The sequence below is a fragment of the Anolis carolinensis genome, chromosome 4 (genome assembly GCF_035594765.1).
Source record: "Anolis carolinensis isolate JA03-04 chromosome 4, rAnoCar3.1.pri, whole genome shotgun sequence".
In the NCBI taxonomy this organism is placed as follows: domain Eukaryota; kingdom Metazoa; phylum Chordata; class Lepidosauria; order Squamata; family Dactyloidae; genus Anolis; species Anolis carolinensis.
In genome coordinates, this window is record NC_085844.1 from 242,127,390 (window position 1) to 242,147,849 (window position 20,460).

At 42.6% G+C, this 20,460-nt stretch overlaps 1 long non-coding RNA gene across 1 annotated transcript; it reads right to left on the reverse strand.

Moving 5' to 3' along the window:
- Positions 1 to 2,571: 2,571 nt before the first annotated feature.
- LOC103278789 (uncharacterized) lies at positions 2,572 to 16,586 on the reverse strand. The gene is made up of 3 exons (XR_506331.3): positions 16,233 to 16,586; positions 9,962 to 10,072; positions 2,572 to 9,352 (listed from the first exon to the last, which is right to left on the reverse strand). It is a non-coding gene; the product is annotated as an uncharacterized LOC103278789 (long non-coding RNA).
- Between the last annotated feature and the right edge of the window lie 3,874 nt (positions 16,587 to 20,460).

A 20,460-nucleotide genomic window follows, 5' to 3' on the forward strand; every position in this document is an offset into this window, starting at 1 on the left:
CATTAATTCCACAATGTGGATGGGCTCTTAAAACAGTGAGGAGATGAAAACACAACAGAGAAGTGGGTTGTTCAGGTGAACCTGGAAGAAGGGGGAAGATAATTATTGTGCCTTTTAGCATTTTAGTAGAAAGGCCTCACACCATCAGGAGGACAAAGGGACAAAGGACGTCATTCTCAAATGACTTTTCAAATTAAGACGTACCTAACTGCATGAAAACATTATAAAATAAAGTTGGTCGCATTAATCACGCCAAAGAGCCATTATAGTTGCTCTTTGTAAAGCTGAACACACACGGCAAGAATTTTTTTTTTGAAAAGGTCAGTTTAGCAGGTACAAATTATGTACAGAATAGCTGTTATTATATTTTTAAGGAAGTTTAATACTGCAAGACTAAATGTCCTTTCAGAAATAAATACCAATGTGTCCAATAGGCTTATTCCCCAGGATAATCTCTAATGAAAATGGTCTGATCTTAGACTTCCGACCGCAGCAGACATTAAAACATTTGTGGAAAAAACCATAATTGTTTAATGCCTTTTAAAAGGTTTAACAGTCCAGTCTTACTTATCAACATAGGAGTACAAACTCCAATACTTCTATTTATGTCAGTTCATTGAATTACCTTCAATTTGAGAGGGGATGTGTACATTTCTATGCGAAATGACATCAAACAAAGACAGTGTATTGTAAGAAAAACGACTGTAAGAGAAATTGAGAAATCCAGTTTCTGTGGACTTTGGGTGGATCTACACAACCAAATATTGCAGTGTAGACCCATATAATGCAGTTCAACTTTTTTATATACTTTAAAGCTGTGAAAAACCATCTCTGCTGATTATTTTTGGTTTAATATTCAGCTTTGATCCTACTTTTGTTAGCCAGCATGGTGTTCTGGTTTTAGCATCAGATTGGAGAACAGGATTCAAATCTCCATTCAGCAATGAAAAGCACTGAGGCTGGATCTACCCTGCTATACAAAATCCAGATTATCTGCTTTGAACTGGATTATATGGTAGTGTAAACCCAGCCTGAGTGGCCCAGGCCAAGTCACGCTCTCTCAGCCTCAACGGAAGGCAAAGGCAGACCTCCTTTGAACAAATCTTGCTAAGAAAATCCCATGAAATGTTCACCTCAGTGACACTAAGTCAGAAACTAGCAAACTACTTGAAGGCACACAACAAAATGGAGGGGTTGTTCTCATTCTTAATACTATTATCACTCCTTAGCTTTCATTGCATCTTTTCTCTTTTGGATTGGCAACCCAATGAAGCTGGACTTGCAAAGAGAGGAAAAGATGTTGATATTCGCCCTGAAAGGGGTTTATCACACCAATTGTTTTGGTGGAAAAACTGCCACCTCACTCTCAGTCAAGAAGTGTGGATTGTGTCCCTGCAGGGCAGCTCTGGAGACACCAGCCCTGGGAAGAATAGTGGCTTTCTGCTGAATCCAGTAGAGATGAGAGAAGATCCATGGGGTGGAAGTCCGGGGTGATGTTTCTTCTGAAACAAGCAGTCTCCTCAGAGCAGGGGTCACCAAAATAAAGCCTGTGGGTCCTCCAAAGCCAGTTACCCAGCCCTATCCTAAACTTTAGACTGTTGCCCTAAATCTGAAACGACTTGAATGCACACAACAACAATCCTAATTCACTTGACTATCTCTTCAGCCAAAAGCAGACCCACATGTCTTATTAAAATACTGGCAAGTTTATATTGGTTACAATTGTTCTTCATTTTAAATATTATATTGTTCTTTTGTGGGGAGTTTTGCACTACAAATAAGATATATGCAGTTTGCAGAAAATTCGGGCTGTGGCGCAGGCTGGTTAGCAGCCAGCTGCAATAAATCACTCTGACAATTAAAAATAAAAATATAGCCCCTGCTCGTTGCTGACCTAAGCAACCTGAAAGATAGTTGCATCTATCAAGTAGGAAATTTAGGTACCATTTATATGTGGGGAGGTTAATTTACGACACTATAAAAATCATCCAGCCGCCGTTGGAATGAGGAAGTTGCCGTCACAGTGGATGATGAAGCAGCTGCTCCCCCTGTGGCTGGAATCAAGCATACTCTCAGGAAGCTGGAAGCTGTACGGTAGAAGGTTTAAAGTGCCTCTGCGTCTGTCTCTGTCTCTGTTCTATGTTATATGGCATTGAATGTTTGCCTTATATGTGTACAATGTGATCCGCCCTGAGTCCCCTTCGGGGTGAGAAGGATGGAATATAAATACTGTAAATAAATAAAATAAAATAAATAATTTCATCTTTTTTTTCAAACTATAGTCTGGTCCTCCAACAGTCCAAGGGACCCTGAACCAGCCCACTGCTTAACGTTTGAGGGCCCCTGCCTCATAGTGTCTTCTGCAAATGCATAGCGACTGGAGAAGTTAGGTTTATTTCTTTAATCTGGATTGCAATCCCTATCTTATAAGTTCCAACTGTCCCAATTTAGCAGGGACGGTCTTGCTTGATCCTCTGTTGTCCCAGTTTATCAGCTGTTTCTCCCTTCCACTTTTCCCCTTTGTCCTCAGCTTACATCAATGGCTTATTTATTTATCATGTCAGAAGCAAATTGAGAATACAATTATAATGTATAAAAAACCACAAAGTTAAAAACTTTGACGAGAAGCTGGCCAATTCAAGTGCCTCTGGTGTCACTGTAAGAAGGTCCTCCATTGTGCATATGGCAGGGTCCAGACTAATAAGTGGTCTGTGGTTTGTTCTTCTCCATACCTGCATGTTGTGGCCTTCACTTTATAACCCCATTTCTTAAGATTCTTGGTACCAGAGCAGTCTGTTCAGTGCCTTCCAAGGTGTCCAGTCTTTTGTGTGCTCAGGAGAGAATCTCTCATCCGGTATCAGCCACTGATTGAGGTTCCGGGTTTTTACCCACCATTTTGGACTCTGACTTGTTGAGGTGTTCCTGCGAGTATCTCTGTAGATCTTAAGAAGCTGTTTCTTGATTTAAGTCATTGGCATGCTGGCTGATATACAAACAGATGATGGACTGGAGATGTCACTGCCTTGGTCCTTTCATTGCTGGCTACTACTTCCCGGCGGATATCAGGTGATGCAATACTGGCTAAACAGTATAATTTCTGCAGCAGTGTTGGGCACAGACATCCTGTGATAATGCAGCATGTCTCATTAACAGCCACATCTACTATTTTAACATGGTACATGTATTCCAAACTGGGCATGCATACTCAGCAGCACAGTAGCAAAGTGCAAGGGCAGATGTCTTCACTGTGTCTGGTTGTGATCTCCAGGTTGTGCCAGTCAGCTTTCGTATGATATTATTCCTAGCACCCACATTTTGCTTGATATTCAAGCAGTGCTTCTTATAAATCAGAGCACAGTCCAGAGTGACTCCCAGGTGTTTTAGTGTGCTGCAATGCTCCAGTGGGATTCCTTCCCAGGTAATCCTCAGAGCTCAAAATACTTGTTTGTTCTTAAGATGAAAAACACGTCTGTGTTTTAGATGGATTAGGAATCAGCTGGTTTTCTCTGTAATAGGCAGTAAGAGCACCTAAAGCTTCGGAGCGCTTCTGTTCAACCATTTCAAAGCTCCCTGCTTGAGTGGTGATGGCACAATTGTTAGCATAGATTAAACTCTCTGTCCCTTCTGGCAGTGGCTGATCATTTGTGTAAATGTTAAACATTGATGGAGCAAGCACACTCCCCTGAGGCAGGCCATTCTTCTGTTTTTGTCATCAAACGAATCTGTAGCACTTTATGTTTTGAGTTTACAACCTATGATGTGCACTTTGCTAATCTACTATTACAATCTCAGTGGTTTTAAATTCTATGTTTTTAATAAGTGTTTTTATTCTTTTTTGTTAATTTGCAAATATTACAATTGGCGCATGTTATTGTTTATTGATGTATTGTATATTGTTATTGTTTTGTATTTGATATTTCTGTGAGCCGCCCCGAGTCCCCTCCGGGGGAGATGGTGGCGGGATACAAATAAAGTTGTTGTTATTATTATTGTTATTATTATTATTATTATTATCTGCTTCTTTGACCCTGGAAATCAACAAAAAAGCTCCTGTTTTGTAGCAGATTTTCTATGAAGCAGGTGAGGTGGTAATCCTTTGTAATATTATACATTTTTCTCAGGAGGAGGCAATGATTTGCAGTATCATAAGCTGCTGACATGTCTATGAAGGTAGCTCCTGTAATTTGCTGTCTTCTTCTACGTTCTGAGTCAGGTTCAGCACTTGTAGTATGCAGCTTCAAATAGACCCATTTATGATCCTACAGCAAGCTGGTTTCAGGAAAGGGAAAGCTACACATCCGTTGATGCAAACTGAGTTTAAAGTTCAAAAGTATCTCACACTTGGGGTGCATCTACACTGTGGAACTAATGCAATTTCACATCACTCTAATTACTATGGCTCAGTGATATGGAACTGAGGGGATTGTAATTTTACAAGGCTTTTACACTTCTCTGCCAAAGAGTGCTGGAGCCTCACCAAACAACAACTCCCTAAAAGCTTTCCCTCATATTCAAAGCCAAGGATGCTGACAGGGATGCTAAATCCCATCCGCCTGGTCCTAGGGGCCACTATAGATAGTTGAGGAGAAAAATATGTATAGCTAGTCAATGCTTTCTAAGTGAATGTTTCAGAAAATCAAATCCAGAATGGGGACCAGATGCCTGAAGGGATGGAAACGTATGGGCTCAGGTGCAAATACTGGCAATGAGTACTTTTCATTATCCACCTCACTCTTTTTTTGCTTGAATCCCAGCCTCATGATGTCTGTATGACATCCCATTCTTCAAGTTGGCCTTGAGGACTGAAAAGTTGGCTGGGAATGCACTCCAGTAATTTCTATAAAATTGGGCAATGGAAATACATCATTCTTTCCACCACAAGGACACCTGTTGTTACCTCTTACATTGCTCAGCGAAAAGCAAAAAGATCATTACTGCTGAAATTTTTATGGCCACATCTGTCTCCCAGAGATATTGCAAGCCTTTCTCAGAAGCTGACATGAAAATGAGTCTGTGCGCATCTAGTCTGAAGGCTGATTTAACTGGGACCAATTCAGTATGGACATCAAACCCAAAGAGGATTTGAAAATCGAAATCTCCAGTTCTTTCACGCTGTGTTATGTTGGAAATCAAAAGAGCTATAGGGATTTTTTTTTAAAAAATCACACTTGCCTCAGATTTTGATGTGATGAACCCAAAAGAGGGGATTGACCCAGCCAAATTTCAGACAGGTAGAAAAATGGATGTAAACAAATAAGTTTATAGGGAATCCATTATTTAGCAGTTGATATTTTCACAGCTGAATGAGACACGTAGGTTGAAAATGAATTGAGTTGCTGTGCGTTTATTTACTGTGAGTTGTTCTTTATGTAATGTCCTAATTTTAGAGTTTTTTTTAATGCTGGTAGCCAGATTTTGTTCATTTTCATGGTTTCCTCCTTTCTGTTGAAATTATCCACATGCTTGTGGATTTCAATGGCTTCTCTGTGTAGTTTGACATACAGTAGAGTCTCACTTATCCAACATAAACGGGCCAGTAGAATGTTGGATAAGCGAATATGTTGGATAATAAGGAGGCATTAAGGAAAAGCCTATTAAACATCAAATTAGGTTATGATTTTACAAATGAAGCACCAAAACATCATGTTAGACAACAAATTTGGCAGAAAAAGTAGTTCAATACGCAGTAATGCTATGTAGTAATTACTGTATTTATGAGTTTAGCACCAAAATATCACGATATTTTGAAAACATTGACTACAAAAATGCGTTGGATAATCCAGAACGTTGGATAAGTGAGTGTTGGATAAGTGAGACTCTACTGTAGTTGTTGTTGGAGTGGTCCAGCATTTCTGTGTTCTCCAATAATATGCTGTGTCCGGGTTGGTTCATCAAGTGCTCTGCTATGGCTGACCTCTCTGGTTGAATTAATCAAAACCAGGACAGTAAATAAAGAACAACAGAGGAATTCCAGGCATGAAACAATCAGGGCCAGCTAACACCTCCCAGCTAAGGATTTCTCCAGGCAGGAAGCAGCCAGGCTTTGAAGCTGAAAGGCCATTCAATGCCAATCAAGGTGGCTAATTGCAACATTCACACTTGCCTCAAGCATACAAGAGTTTTTTCTCCCACCCTAAGCATTGAACTGATATATAAACCACACTTGCATAGTTTCCAACAGACCTCAAAATCTCTGAGGATGCCTGCCATAGATGTGGGCAAAACAAAACATCAGGAGAAAATGCTTCTGGAGCATGGCCAGACTGTCAGGGTATTGTGTATTGTGAAATGTTAAAATCAATCTGGATTCAGCAATTATGGAGTTAATGAGAGTCTGCTATGATTGATGTATCACAGGACCAATGGGGTCAAGTGTGTTTTGACCGGGACTTACTATCTTGGTTCCTGTGGAATGCAGGGGAGTTAGTTTTCCTGTGTAGAACAGAGAACAGCGATGAGCAATGTGCTGTGTGTGTGCATGGGTGCTTTCGGCAAGCACTCATGGAGGAAAGGACTGAATTGACTCTATTTGTATATAGATCATGTAAATAAAGTTTAATCAACAGTTGGACTTCGTCTGCTGGAGTGAGTTTATCCAGTGCTGTTTTTCACACGGGAAAACAGTCTGGAGAGAAGGAGGTGAACCGGGATGGTGAATTTTTTGGATCTCACTCATCATCCCCGCTACCCATCATCCCCGCTGACACAGACAGCCCTGAAAACTCACAGCAACTCAAAGTTCTAAACTGGTAATAGTCTCCGGAAAATGTAGTTTTTGAAAATTTCCTTGCAATAGAGAGGAAAAAATGGCTAAAATTACTTGTTGCTTCTTTGAATTATGACCCTATCCTAGCCAGACTGACTCAAAGCTGCTGATATGAACTGCAGGGAAATCATTCTCATGGAAGTATAGTTTGGTGAGGGACCAGCAGTCTTTGCCAGAGGAAGCTAAAGACCTTGTAAAACTATAACTCCTAAGATTCTATAGCATTAAACCACGATAGTCAAAAGTGACATCAAAGTGCATTAATTCTACAATGTAGATCAGACATAGGCGAAGGACAAAGCAGTTACTCTACTCCCAACTCAAGAACGGGAAATGTAATGTTGGTGGACAGGGAAAGAGATTTAAAGATGGGCTTAACGCTAACCTTAAAAACTGTGGCATAGACAAGAACTGGGAAGCCAGCATGAATGGAGAGCGAAAGGGAGAAACAGTACAAGAGGAAGGCGCATCAAGCCAACCCTGACTGGGACCACCTTCCATCTGGAATCCGATGCCCTCACTGCAGAAGAACATAGGTAAATGTTTCCCCTGACTTTAAGTCCAGTCATGTCTGAGTCTGGGGGTTGGTGCTCATCTCCATTTCTAAGCCGAAGAGCCGGCGTTGTCCGTAGACACCTCCAAGGTCATGTGGCTGGCATGACTGCATGGAGCGCCATTACCTTCCCGCCAGAGTGGTACCTATTGATCTACTCACATTGGCATGTTTTCGAACTACTAGGTTGGCAGAAGCTGGAGCAACAGCGGGCACTCACACCACTCCCGGGATTTGAACCTGGGACCTTTCGGTCTGCAAGTTCAGCAGCTCAGTGCTTTAACACACTTTGCCACCGGGCTCCTGCAGAAGAACATGCGGGTGAAGAATAGGGCTCTACAGTCACCTACGTATCCGCTGTCAAGACACTACACTTGGAGGACCATCATCCTCCGATAATGAGGGATCACCTAAATAAGTAAAGATCAGCCATAAGAAATTCTGATAGGGTATGTTTTTTTCCAGATTACTTCATACGGAAGTTCATGGGGCCAATGATCCTGCATAAAAGGCAGTAGTGAAGCCAAATGAAGAATTTGCATTCTATAGGGCTCTGGCCTGGAGCCAGGGGAAGTGGAAAATAACAGCTTTTAGGGTGAGAACCATCTCACTGTATTGGCATGGCAACTGAATGCTGAGTGTAAAGTGCAAGGAAGTTTCCTTCCCTGCGCAGATGACAGGACTAATTAAAAGGAACGCCTCGAAATAACTGAAGAAGGGAAATCAGACCATGGGATAGAGACTTCAATTTAAAATAGCAGCTCAGCACATGGCACAATATACAAAATGAAGGGGAAAGCTGCCTTCGAGCAAAGCAGAATTATTCTTGACAATTTAGAGGATTGGAAAGAGAAGCCAAAGACAAGAAGATATTGAAAGGAACTGATAGCTTTATAATAGGAGTGTTAATGATGAAATAGACTTTTCCAGTCAGGAGCAGAACATAGTTCTCCCAAATTCCCCACAAAGTGGTTTAAATTTCCTCTTTGCTCAAATCGCCCCACAAATCTCACTGGAAGAGCTAGTGCGATATAACAGTAGGGCTGGAACTTGGGAAATCCATGTCCTTGTCTCGACTGAAACATGAAACTCACTGGATGAGCAGCCATTTTTTCTCAACTGTTTCTATCCCATAAGGCTATTGTGAGGAAAGCAAAGACAGGAGAACAAATGATCTATGCTGGTGGTCCTCCAGGTATTGTTTGACTGGGTTGCTATGAGTTTTTCGGGTTATATGGCCATGTTCCAGCAGCATTCTCTCCTGACGTTTCACCTGCTTCTGTGGCTGGCATCTCCAAAGGTTCTGTTGGCAGTAAGGCAAGTGGTGTGTGGAATGTCCAGGGTGAGAGAAAGAACTCTTGTCTATTTAAAGCAAATGTGAATGTTGCAATTAGCAAGCTTGAATTAGCATTTGAATAGCCATGAAGTTTGCAAAGTCAATCAGTGGGGGTATCTGCATAGAGGTAGCCTGGCCTTTATTGCCTGGGTGAAGGAAATGGCTCTGTGGAACATGAGCTGGACAAGAGACATTTTGCCTATCTCCTCTCCTCTCCTCTCCTCCCTCCTTTCCCTTTGAATTTCCTTCAGTAAAGCAACAAAGAAGGAAGGAGGTCAGCTGTTGATGCAGCTTTCTTTTGAAAATGAAAAGTGTTCATCCTCATAGAAGTAGACCTCCCAGCCTGTTGCAGGGGGGAATAAAGGAATCAGGTTGCCTCTTGAAGACTAATTGGTTTATATTTCAGCACCAACGCTTGTGAATTTCAACCCACTTCTTCAGTTGCAAAAGTTCATACTAGCCTTGTGCACGGATTCAGATTGGACGGTTCCCTTCGGCTGATCTGGCTTGTTTGCTTTGTTCAGATGGCCGTAACAGCAAGAGCTCAGTCTTCATGTTTTTTGTTTGTTTGTTTGTTTGTTTGTTTTGGCAACAACAGAACAGTGGTTGTCAAAAACTGGGTGCATTCGGTTACAAGGGGAGTCCAGGAGGGAGGCAGCCGCTAGAAGGAAAAGTTTGAGGGGAAAAAAGGCACCACCTGCAAATCAAGAAAAAAGAGAGGGCTTTTTAAAGGAAGCCATCACTTTTCCTTCCCTAGGAAGTGGAGAAGTCTCCTTAAAATAATGGAAAGCTGCGTGCTGCAGAGAGAAAGTGGTGTGCGCCTATAGTGCCTATGTCCTCTAAAGTAGGGACAGCTTTAACTACTAGTAAGCTAAACAGTATTAAATCTAAACAGAAAGGAAATTGAAGGTGAGATGAGAAAAGGCACCACCTGCAAATCAAGAGAAAATAGAGCTTTTTAAAGGAAGCCCAGGATTGGATAGCTCCAGGTCATCACTCTTCCTTCTCTGGGAAGTGGGGAAGCCTCCTTAAAATAATGGAAAGCTGTGTGCTGCAGAGAGAGAGTGGCGTGCGCCTATAGTGCCTGTCTCCTCTAGAGTAGAAACAGCTTTTCTTTTCGAGAAGTTCCCCAAAACTGATCAGGACTCCACCAAAATCTGGCACACCGAAACAGATTGCAGTTTTCCCAGCTTGCACAAGCCTAGTTCATACTAAAATAAAAACTATTTATACTCACTGTTCCACATTAGCTGGGGCTAGGGGCACAGGACTGCCATGAAAGGGGGAAACTGCAAATAAAACTCACATTGGAGCACTTAGAGATTCCTCAATGGGTGTTTTCTCTAGAAATCGCTAGGTCTTCCAACAGGACTGGGAAAAGTTGATTGTAGAGTCACACTGGAGAACGTAGAAATTCCTAGAGAGAACATTTTAATCAAATCTGTGAATAATCAAATCCGCAAAAGTCAAAATTGCAAATGCAGAGGGATGACTGTAAATGACTGCAACATGAATATGCTGCAGCCTGTATTTCAGTGGTTCTCAACCTGGAGTCCCCAGATGTTTTTGGCTTACCACTCCCAGAAATCCCAGCCAGTTTACCAGCTGTTAGGATTTCTGGGAGTTGAAGGCCAAAAACATCTGGAGGCCCCAGGTTGAGAACCACTGCTGTACTTCATGTCACTGCTATTTAATCATATGGGCCATGATCATTCACATTTTTACATATCTGTGATGGTCAGAACAGAACCCTTGTGGATGCAGCAGGACCACTAGGTTATTATTCATGTCAAGACGGTTATTGAAAATAATTTTGTTCCGGGGGTGTTATAAACATTGTGGTGTTAAATATGGTAATACACCACTGCCCAGACTCAAATAAACACCCATTACTCTGTTCGAAGGATTAGGGGAAATCCAACCCCAAACAGGGAAGCAAGTTGTCCAGGAACACCTGGCCTCTCTAAACGAATTCAAGTCCCCAGGGCCAGATCAGAAACATCCAATAGTATTGAAGGAACTAGCTGAGGTTATGTCAGAACCACTGGCAATTATCTTCGAGAGCTCTTGGAGAACGGGAGAAGTCCCAGAAGATTGGAGGAGGGCGAATGTGGTCCCCATCTTCAAGAAGGGAAAAAAGAATGACCCAAACAATTACAGTCCGGTCAGCCTCACGTCGACACCAGGCAAGATTCTGGAAAAGATCATTAAGGAAGTGGTCTGTGAACATTTAGAAACAAATGCAGTCAACATGGATTTACCAAAAACAAGTCATGCCAGAATAATCTGATCTCTTTTTTTGACAGAGTTATGAGTTGGGTCGATACAGGGAATGCCGTGGATGTAGCGTACCTGGATTTCAGTAAGGCCTTTGACAAAGTCCCCCACGACCTTCTGGCAAACAAACTAGTAAAATGTGGGCTAGACAAAACTACGGTTAGGTGGATCTGTAATTGGCTAAGCGAACGAACCCAAAGGGTGCTCACCAATGCGTCATCTTCATCTTGGAAAGAAGTCACGAGTGGAGTGCCACAGGGCACGGTTCTGTTCAACATCTTTATTAATGACTTAGACGAAGGGTTAGAAGGCACAATCATCAAGTTTACAGACGACACCAAACTGGGAGGGATAGCCAACACTCCAGAAGACAGGAGCAGAATCCAAAACGATCTTAACAGGTTAGCGAGATGGGCCGAAACTAACAAAATGAAGTTCAACAGGGACAAATGCAAGATACTTCACTTCGGCAGAAAAAATGGAAATCAAAGATACAGAATGGGGGACGATGCCTGGCTCGACAGCAGTACGTGTGAAAAAGATCTGGGAGTCCTCGTGGACAACAAGTTAAACATGAGCCAACAATGTGATGCGGCTGCTAAAAAAGCCAACGGGATTCTGGCCTGCATCAATAGAGGTATAGTATCTAGATCCACGGAAGTCATCCTACCCCTCTATTCTGCCTTGGTCAGTCCACACCTGGAATACTGTGTCCAATTCTGGGCACCACAGTTGAAGGGAGATGTTGACAAGCTGGAAAGAATCCAGAGGAGGGTGACTAAAATGATCAAGGGTCTGGAGAACAAACCCTATGAGGAGCGGCTTAAAGAGGCATGTTTAGCCTGCAGAAGAGAAGGCTGAGAAGAGACATGATGAGGGCCATGTACAAATATGTGAGGGGAAGTCATAGGGAGGAGGGAGCAAGCTTGTTTTCTGCTGCCCTGCAGACTAGGACGCGGAACAACGGCTTCAAACTACAGGAAAGGAGATTCCACCTGAACATCAGGAAGAACTTCCTCACTGTGAGAGCTGTTCGACAGTGGAACTCTCTGCTCCGGACTATGATGGAGGCTCCTTCTTTGGAGGCTTTTAAGCAGAGGCTGGATGGCCATCTGTCGGGGGTGCTTTGAATGCGATTTCCTGCTTCTTGGCAGGGGGTTGGACTGGATGGCCCATGAGGTCTCTTCCAACTCTACTATTCTATGATTCTATGATTCTATCCCAATGGGGTGAAAACTATGACAGAGGGATACTTGCAGAAGTCTCATGAGAAAAGACAGTTTCCAAGGAACCTCCTCGCCTCTATAACATCTGCTGTTTTGACAGCTGGCAGCATGGGGTTTTCAGGCAGGCCACACATACACACCAGGGGTCTCCAGAATAGAATTACTTTAAAATTGAGCTGAAATGATTATTTATATAGTCAATATGGGAAATACTATTCAGAAGCAAAAGGCTGATGAATTTGGGAAGGTTGAAGCTGCTGCTGTTCTGGGGATGACTAAGCTGTCTCTCAAGAGTAGGGGAAACAGCTCAGTTTTGAACTTATGACCATCAATAAATCCAAGTTCAAAACATCTCACTGAAAAAAGAAAGAGTAATGCAACAGGGAACTTAACAACAGAAGGACTGCCCAGTTATGGTTAGATATGACAGCAAACTGCTTGTATTGGAAACTATGAATGCAAATTAACTTCTGTATTAAACAGCTGGAGGCGGCACAATTTTACATGTCATGAAACCAGGGTTTTTTCCAGTAACTTGCCTCAAATGTCTCACTGTGAACTGCTAAGAAAGCTTGGTAGAACAGCACTTAATATATTTTGCCCTATTCTCTGTTGTCATTGTGACATACAGTGTGCCATCAATGTCTCCACCAAGAATTTAAAAAATAGAACTGCTTGTTTTCTAGTGGGTGCAAAACAGCTAGACAGATATAGAGGTTTGAGTGTTGGATTAGGACTAGGGGGGCTCATCTACATGAGCCACTAAATCTGACCAGTTCAGATTAGAGCTGGTCCAACCATCCACACTAACATTCCAGAGCATTCCTCAACTTCTCCAATCATGGGATAAAACCAGATTAACTAGTTTTACTCCATGTTGTGCAGTGGAAGTTCCTGGGGGGTTTTGAGGTCTTTTTTAAGTGTATTCTTTCTCATTATTTCGAAGACATAACACCTTCTTTCTAGTTTATCACATGAGGCAGGCAAACTAGCATTGGAACTGGACTATTAGCTTTGTTGAAAATTCCTATAACGCAATGCAGTGTGCATCCTTCTATTGGTTCTCCATCCCTAGCTATTGATGGGTAAATCCCATTAATAGCTCCCTATCCCATCTCATTACATTTCCACTAACTACTGTAGTGTGAATGCTCCCTTCCACTTCAGTATGAACCACAGCTGTGCAGGAAGGCATGGTTATGAGAAAGCCTGTTCGCGGGACCGTAGATTGATAAACTGGTGCAATTATGCTTCTGAACTCATATCTGCTATATTCTGCTATATCAAAGGTGCTCAATATGTTAAATATCCATTACCTAAGCTAACACAGCTGTAAAGTCCTTGGTATCAGAATCCACACTGCACACTCATAACAATTTGATTTCACTTTAACTGTCTTGATTTTCCCTGATGGAATCATAAGCAGAATGTCTGTGGTGGGGAGTTCTTGTCCAAATTATACCATATTGGCTCCATCATCTCCATCATCTACCAAGGAGTTACAACCAAGAACTACACAGAGGTTTGTTTAGCGCTGAGTGTTGCACAGCAAAAAGACCTGTCCTTCCATTTGAGCTACCACACTCATATAGGACCAGTAGACTTAGGTCTAACCAACATCAGCTACCTGGAGAAGAATAAGTCCAAGTGGATTCAGATGATCTCAGGTCTCAGCGTGGTCTCACCCATGGAGGAGGATAAGTGTGCATCTCTGCAAACTGAAATCAAAGTGCAAAGGTGTGCAGCATATTTGACCTAGCAGAACCTGCATTTTCTCAGCTGGCTCAGAGAAAAGCAACCTGCTACAGGCATTCCTAGCTTGTGTGCTCTTCCTTATTAAGAACTTTATGTGTTTGCTTGGTCATATGTATCCCAGTGAAATGTTGGAGGCGATGGTAGAGTGATCCATTACTTACTTCAGTTTTATCCTGAACATTCTTGTGAATATCATCTTTAAAAGTTTCTTTATAACTCTACTCACCTGTGAATTTCTCACCATGCAATTGACTTGAGAGAGAGAACAATTTTCTCACATCAGTTCTATGGTGTAGTGACCTGATGTGCACATTATGCAAAACTCAAGGCATTAAAGGCGCCAAAGAAAAACCCAGCCAATGGTGCATTATGCAATAGCAACTGACATTATCCTGAGAGTAACTGGTTCAATTAATATATTTCAAACATTTTTAAAGCCATTCTCTTTCAAAGAGAAGAGGACAGGAGGTTCACCTTCGCTGTGGCAATTCCTGGTTGCTTGGATTGGTCCTGCTGGTTGCTTTTTAATGACTGGGAGCTTAGCGGGTTTCAGTGAATAGACAGTAATGTTTCAAGTATCAAATTAAAGCAATTTTCTAAAGGGAAAGGATGTTCCCTAGTCTTTTGCAGTTTTCTATAACTGAATCATTTAGCCATGTGACAAGTTCCCCATTCCAAGATACTAAGTTTGATTCAGAGAAATGAAACTGAGATTATGAAAAGATTTTCATAATTTGTTCTTGGATGTACCCCTCACAACTACAGAATTAAAGCACTTTAATTTTCACTTTACAAAATCCTAAGATGTGTAATTTGTTGATGAAGTTAAAACTTAATACTTCATTTCCCAATTCTACAGAACTAGAGCTCTCGGGCTTTGGATGTTGAGGCCTGCAGAGCCGAAGGCGGGGGGGGGGGCATTCCAAAAAAGGCGGGCCCACTGCCCCCCCCCCAAACCAGGCCTCAGGGTGATCCCGGCCACGAGAGAGGCGATGCCTGAAGCTTCCCCCCCCCCCCCCGAAGACAAGGCCGGCCCAACATGGAGGCCACGTGAGGCCAGAGAGCGGGAGGCAGGGCCCGCCGGCACCGTGGGAGGCGTGGCCATGTGCCTCCCACGGCACATGGCCACGCCTCCCACGGCGCCGGCGGGGGGGGCGCAATTTTCCCCACCCGCTTTATATTTTCAATTTTCTCCAGCCGGCCCTGCCCGAAGACCCACCTCCACCTCCCGCCAGGTTGCAAGGAGGCCGCAAGGTTTATTTTGTTTTAACTATTTATTTTCTTTGAGATAGAGGCCTGAAGGGGTGGCCTCAAGGCCGGGAAGTGCCGTGGCCCCAAGGAGGGAGGCCGCGAGGCCGCAATGTTTTTGTTTTTGTTTGTTTGTTTGTTTGTTTTGTTTGAAATGGAGGCCTGCAGAGGCGGAGACAGGGGTGGCAGCAAGGCCGGAAAGAGCCCCCTCCCCCCGCCGTGTCCTGCAGACCCTAAACAGCCGGCGAGGGCCCAGCCCTCGCACATGGGCCGGGCCTGGAGAGTCAAATGGCGGCCGAAGGCCATGAAGGCCTAGGCAGGGCCACCCAGGAGCAGGGCCTTGCCTCCTTGCACCCCCGTCCCTCCCCTTTTCCCCTCTTCAGAGGAGGGCCCTACCTTCCCAGCCTCAGCTGCCTGGGCCTCTGTCTCTCTTCCAGGGATTGGAAAGAGGAGCCCCCCTGCCTGTACTCTCAGGCAACAAATATAATAACTAAAATTACTGTGGTGTAATAATACAAAACAATATAATCTCTAAAATCAGGACATTAAATAAATAACAACACTCTGAAAATAGGAATACCAGACAGGAAACAACCAGGGCCAGCTAACACCTCCCAACAAAGGATTCCCCCAGGCAGGAAGCAACCAGGCTTGCAAACAGCAAGGCTATTCACTGCTGTTCAACCTAACCAAGCAAGATTTCCCCTTGATAGTACACCCTCAGGGTTTCAAGCCATGAGGCTACTCCGTCTCATTCAACCTACCCAAGAAAGGGTGCCCCTATGTAGAAAGCAGTCAGTCTTTCAAACAGCGAGGCTATTCAGTGCAATTCAAATTGGCTAAAAAACCATTTCCCTACAACACAACTACCCAGCCTTCCAACCAGCAAAACTATTCCATTGTATTCTAGCTCACCAAACAAGGATTCACGTAAGCAGAAAACACCCAGACTTTAAGGCTGCAAGGCTATTCACTGCTATTCCACCTGGTCAACAAATGATTCCCATCAGCCACAGCAACGCGTGGTCGGGCACAGCTAGTGTTGCATAAGTGAGACTCTATTGTACTTACCATTCAATATTCCATAGATAATAACAAAGGGATGCGTATGGCCCAGCAACATCAGAGTGTGGTCAAGATGTCAAAAGGAAGAACTCACAAGTTAGGAGACTTGCAGCAGCTTGCCTTTGCCTAAATCTTCAGAGAAGCAGAGGAAAATCCTCCTCTTTTCCCTGCTGAGTTGAGTGCAAACTCTTTTTGAACTCTGTAGTAATTGTAGTAAGTGACTACAAAGGGGGAAAGTGGGAGGAGATAGAAACTAGGTCATTTTAAAAGCAGCTGGAAAAAGTGGGACGAGGATTAATCAGGACTGTCCTTGTAAACTGGGACAGCTGGAGTGTATACCTCATTATGAACTGAACTGAACTGAACTGAAAAGCTTAAGGTGACTATACACATACACCATAATCACAGTGCAGTCAGGAGCATTGCTTTTTTGAACCAACCCTGATTAAGCAAACCTAAAATAGCACTGGGAGAAGAGTTCAGGCCAAAACTGGTTTGGCACCTTTGGACGGTCATCCTTAACTTGACTATTATCCTTGACTATTATCCTTGTCACCTCAGCAGCTGGCACTTTGTTCCAGAGAGCTCCTGATTGCTGCTGGACACCTTTGCTGACAACACCAAAAAAACCTGCACAACCAAGGAAAAGGAGTGGAGATTGTGCTGAAGTCAGCAAAAGTGCCAGACTCTGAACTGGCTGCCATGATGACAGACATGACATGGCCCTGATTCACCTACTTTTCACTGCACTGCACAGGGAAAGGATGACAACTGCATGTGGCCATGTGGACAATGGACCAGTTCAAATCAGAGCCCATCTAACTGCCCATAATGCTCCAAAGTGAAGGGCTGCTACAGAGTTGCACTGAATTGTACTTTTGTAAGGGTTAGGGAAGTTGGAAAAGAGGCCTTTCTAAACACATTTCTTTAAAAAGAATCTGAGAGAACACATTTCTAGGAAAGTCTTGGTACTCCTGTTCAACTCTGGTGAACGTCTGCCAGATGTTAGCCATGCTGGAGGACAAATGCTTGGATAGATGCTCTCTCTAGGGATCTCTAGATCTTCTAGTGTGAATCTATAGGGGACTTAGAGATTCCTAGACAGAACATATTTAATTAAACCCAAAAATAATCTAATCTGCAACAGTTAAATCCACAAAAGTGGAGGGCACAGGTATATCACTACAATGCCACTTTAACTGCCATGGCTGTATTTTATGGAAACAGAGGATACACTGAGAGCTGTCCTCCAAATTAAAACAGTTGGAGGATTTGCACTTTCCAGAATGTTAAGGTAAAAGAGTATGATCCAGAAATCTTCTGGACCACAGAAACTTGCTAATGGTTTCCATTGCCTTTTGTGGTGCTGGCAACTTTGGTGGAAAGAACAAATAATCCAATTGTAGAGAGACCCAAAGGTATAGTCCAATGTATTCTTCAATCCTGGGGAGTTTTTCCCCTTGTTTGTTTTACTCAGTACAAGTTGTTCTTGTTATAGTCATGTTTTTGTATTCTTGTTATAATCTAATCCTTAAGGAAATAGTAGTAGTAGTAGCCTGCTTTCCTCTCTGTACAGAGACTTAATAAGTACTTTAAAAAGAGCTAATCTGGCGAAGGGAGATGTATGATTTCCTTAGAGAATGTAGCAATTTTTCATTATACTTCTTTGTTAATAGCCAATTACAGTTATTTTCCACATTTACTCGCAGTGAAAATATTTTTTCATGCTTTAAACCACACAGGGGTTATTCCATTTTGTACTACAATAAAAAGAGATATCAGTTAAGCCAATAGACCATGCAGAGAGAGAGAAAAAGAAAGCCTAGATGAAGCCATTCATAACTCTAAATCTTTCAAGCTGTAAATATTTATCGTTCTATTAGTAACAGATTTCTGCTGTGCAGCCGTAAGTCATTATTAATTTCAACTGGAGCGACATTTCCAAAAAAGCAAAAGAGAAATCCGGTGGGAATAATTTTCGCATTATACACACATGCACACGCACATCTGCATTATGCATTTATTTAATGTCAAACTTGCCAAAGATGTCAGACCTAGCTTTCTTGCATTTCCAAAGGTAGCTGAGCAGAAATAAATTAAAATCCTAGTGGTATATTAGAAAACCAACTACATGCCAGAACAGTGTCAATTTTAGTGGCAAGCCTGCATTTGATTTGCCAGAGTCCTAATAACTGAGGACTTGCATGAGCTCTAGCATAGATTTACCCAGTGTCAGATAACCAATTTTAATTGCTGACAGGATATGTGCTGTGTTAAGGAGTTGCACTTTCTCAGAGATTGTTATGTGCAACTTACCTTTTCTCATGTATAAACAACAGCTTCAAGAACAATATCCTAGTACAATGTTCTCTCCAAATCCGCAGAAACTAGATCTGCAATTCGCAGATCTTCCCTGGAGGGTTTTAAAAGAGGCTGGATGTCCACCTTTTGGGAGCAGTTTGATTGTGTTTTCCTGCATAGCAGAATGCCGTTGGACTGGATGGCCCTTGGGGTCTCTTCAGACCCCATGCTTTTTCAATTCTCTGCTAAAAATTGTAGTTTTATATGTTCTTCTTTCTTAATAACTTTTCCCTCTTGATATCTGATTTTTGGATAGATGTGGCTCGGGTTTATACATTCTGATTTTCGTCTGTGAAAAACCATTATGTCAATGAATGTGATGAAGAAATGATCAAATGAGGTAAGGAAAAATGGAGCAGATGTGATTGGGAGAGAAAAGGAAGGCTGAAAGGTTCTGAGAAAAAAATCTATCCCTTTCCTGGAAAGAAGTGATGAGTGGAGTGCCATAAACAGGGTTCCATCCTGCGCCCAGTTCTGTTCAATATCTTTATTAATGACGTAGATGAAGTCATTAATCTTTAACTTTGTGGAAGACATCAAGTCTTCTACAAGTTTGCGGGCAACATCAAATTGGAAGGAATAGCCAATACTCCAGAAGACAGGAGCAGAATTCAAAACGATCTTAACAGACTAGAGAGATGGGCCGAAACTAACAAAATGAAGTTCAACAGGGACAAATGCAAGATATTCCACTCAGGCAGAAAAAAACAAACACAAATACTCAGACTGGGGGATGCTTGGCTTGACAGCAGTATATGTGAAAAAGATCTTGGAGTCCTCGTGGATAACAAATTAAACATGACCCGACAATGTCATGCAGCAGCTTAAAAAGCCAATGGGATTTTGGCCTGCATAAACAGGAGTATAATGTCTAGATCCAGGAAAGTCAGGCTACCCCTCTATTCTGCCTTGGTCAGACCACACCTTCCTTCCTTCCTTCCTTCCTTCCTTCCTTCCTTCCTTCCTTCCTTCCTTCCTTCCTTCCTTCCTTCCTTCCTTAGGCAATCCCTCGTAGCTCGAGGATGATGGTCCTCCAAGTGTAGTGTTTTGGAGGTGGATGTGGAGGTGGCCATGGAGACCTATTCTTCATCCGCATGTTCTTCCGCAATGAAGACATCAGTTTCCAGACGGAAGGAGGTCTCAGTCAGGGTTGGCTTGATGCGCCTTCCTCCTGGCACATTTCTCTCTTAAGCCCTCCATTCTTGCCTCTCTGAATTCTGCAGCACTGTTGGTCACAGCTGACCTCCAATTAGGTCAGCACTCTAGAGGTTGTTGGAAGATTGCAAATCACAATATCCCAACTCAAAATAGGTGACATTAGAAAAAGTTGGGAAGTGTAAACCAGTCACATCTGGAGAGTCAAAGGATTGTCACCTCTGCTTTATATAAAAAGGGGGAAAGACCTTTTTATGCCTAGCAGCCAAATTCCATTTCAGATATATTCTTGAAGACTTCATTCACATGTTGGGCAAAGCTAAAACCAAAGCATAGAAGCAAAGGGGGGGGGGAGCCCATAGTCTATTCAGTAGCCATGCCAGGTGAAAGAAATCTGGGAAATTTAATCCCCCAAGGTACAAACTCACAAGTTTTTATATTAAACCAAACAACCAGCATGGGAGCTGAAATCTAGCAAAATCTGGAGGGCCACACATTGTTTATCGTGAGGGTATAAGTATAGACTAACTGCTTATTTAATGTTTTGGTAAATTAATCATTTTCAAGCCAGTCACCCTTATTATGTTGAACAAATAGATGGAGAATAAGATAGGAAATGATAAACAGATCTATAGACTTTATTCTTTGAATAGACATTCAAGATGAGATGAAAATCTGATTTATCTATTTTCTTTCAAAAATGGCAGTCATCTGCTGG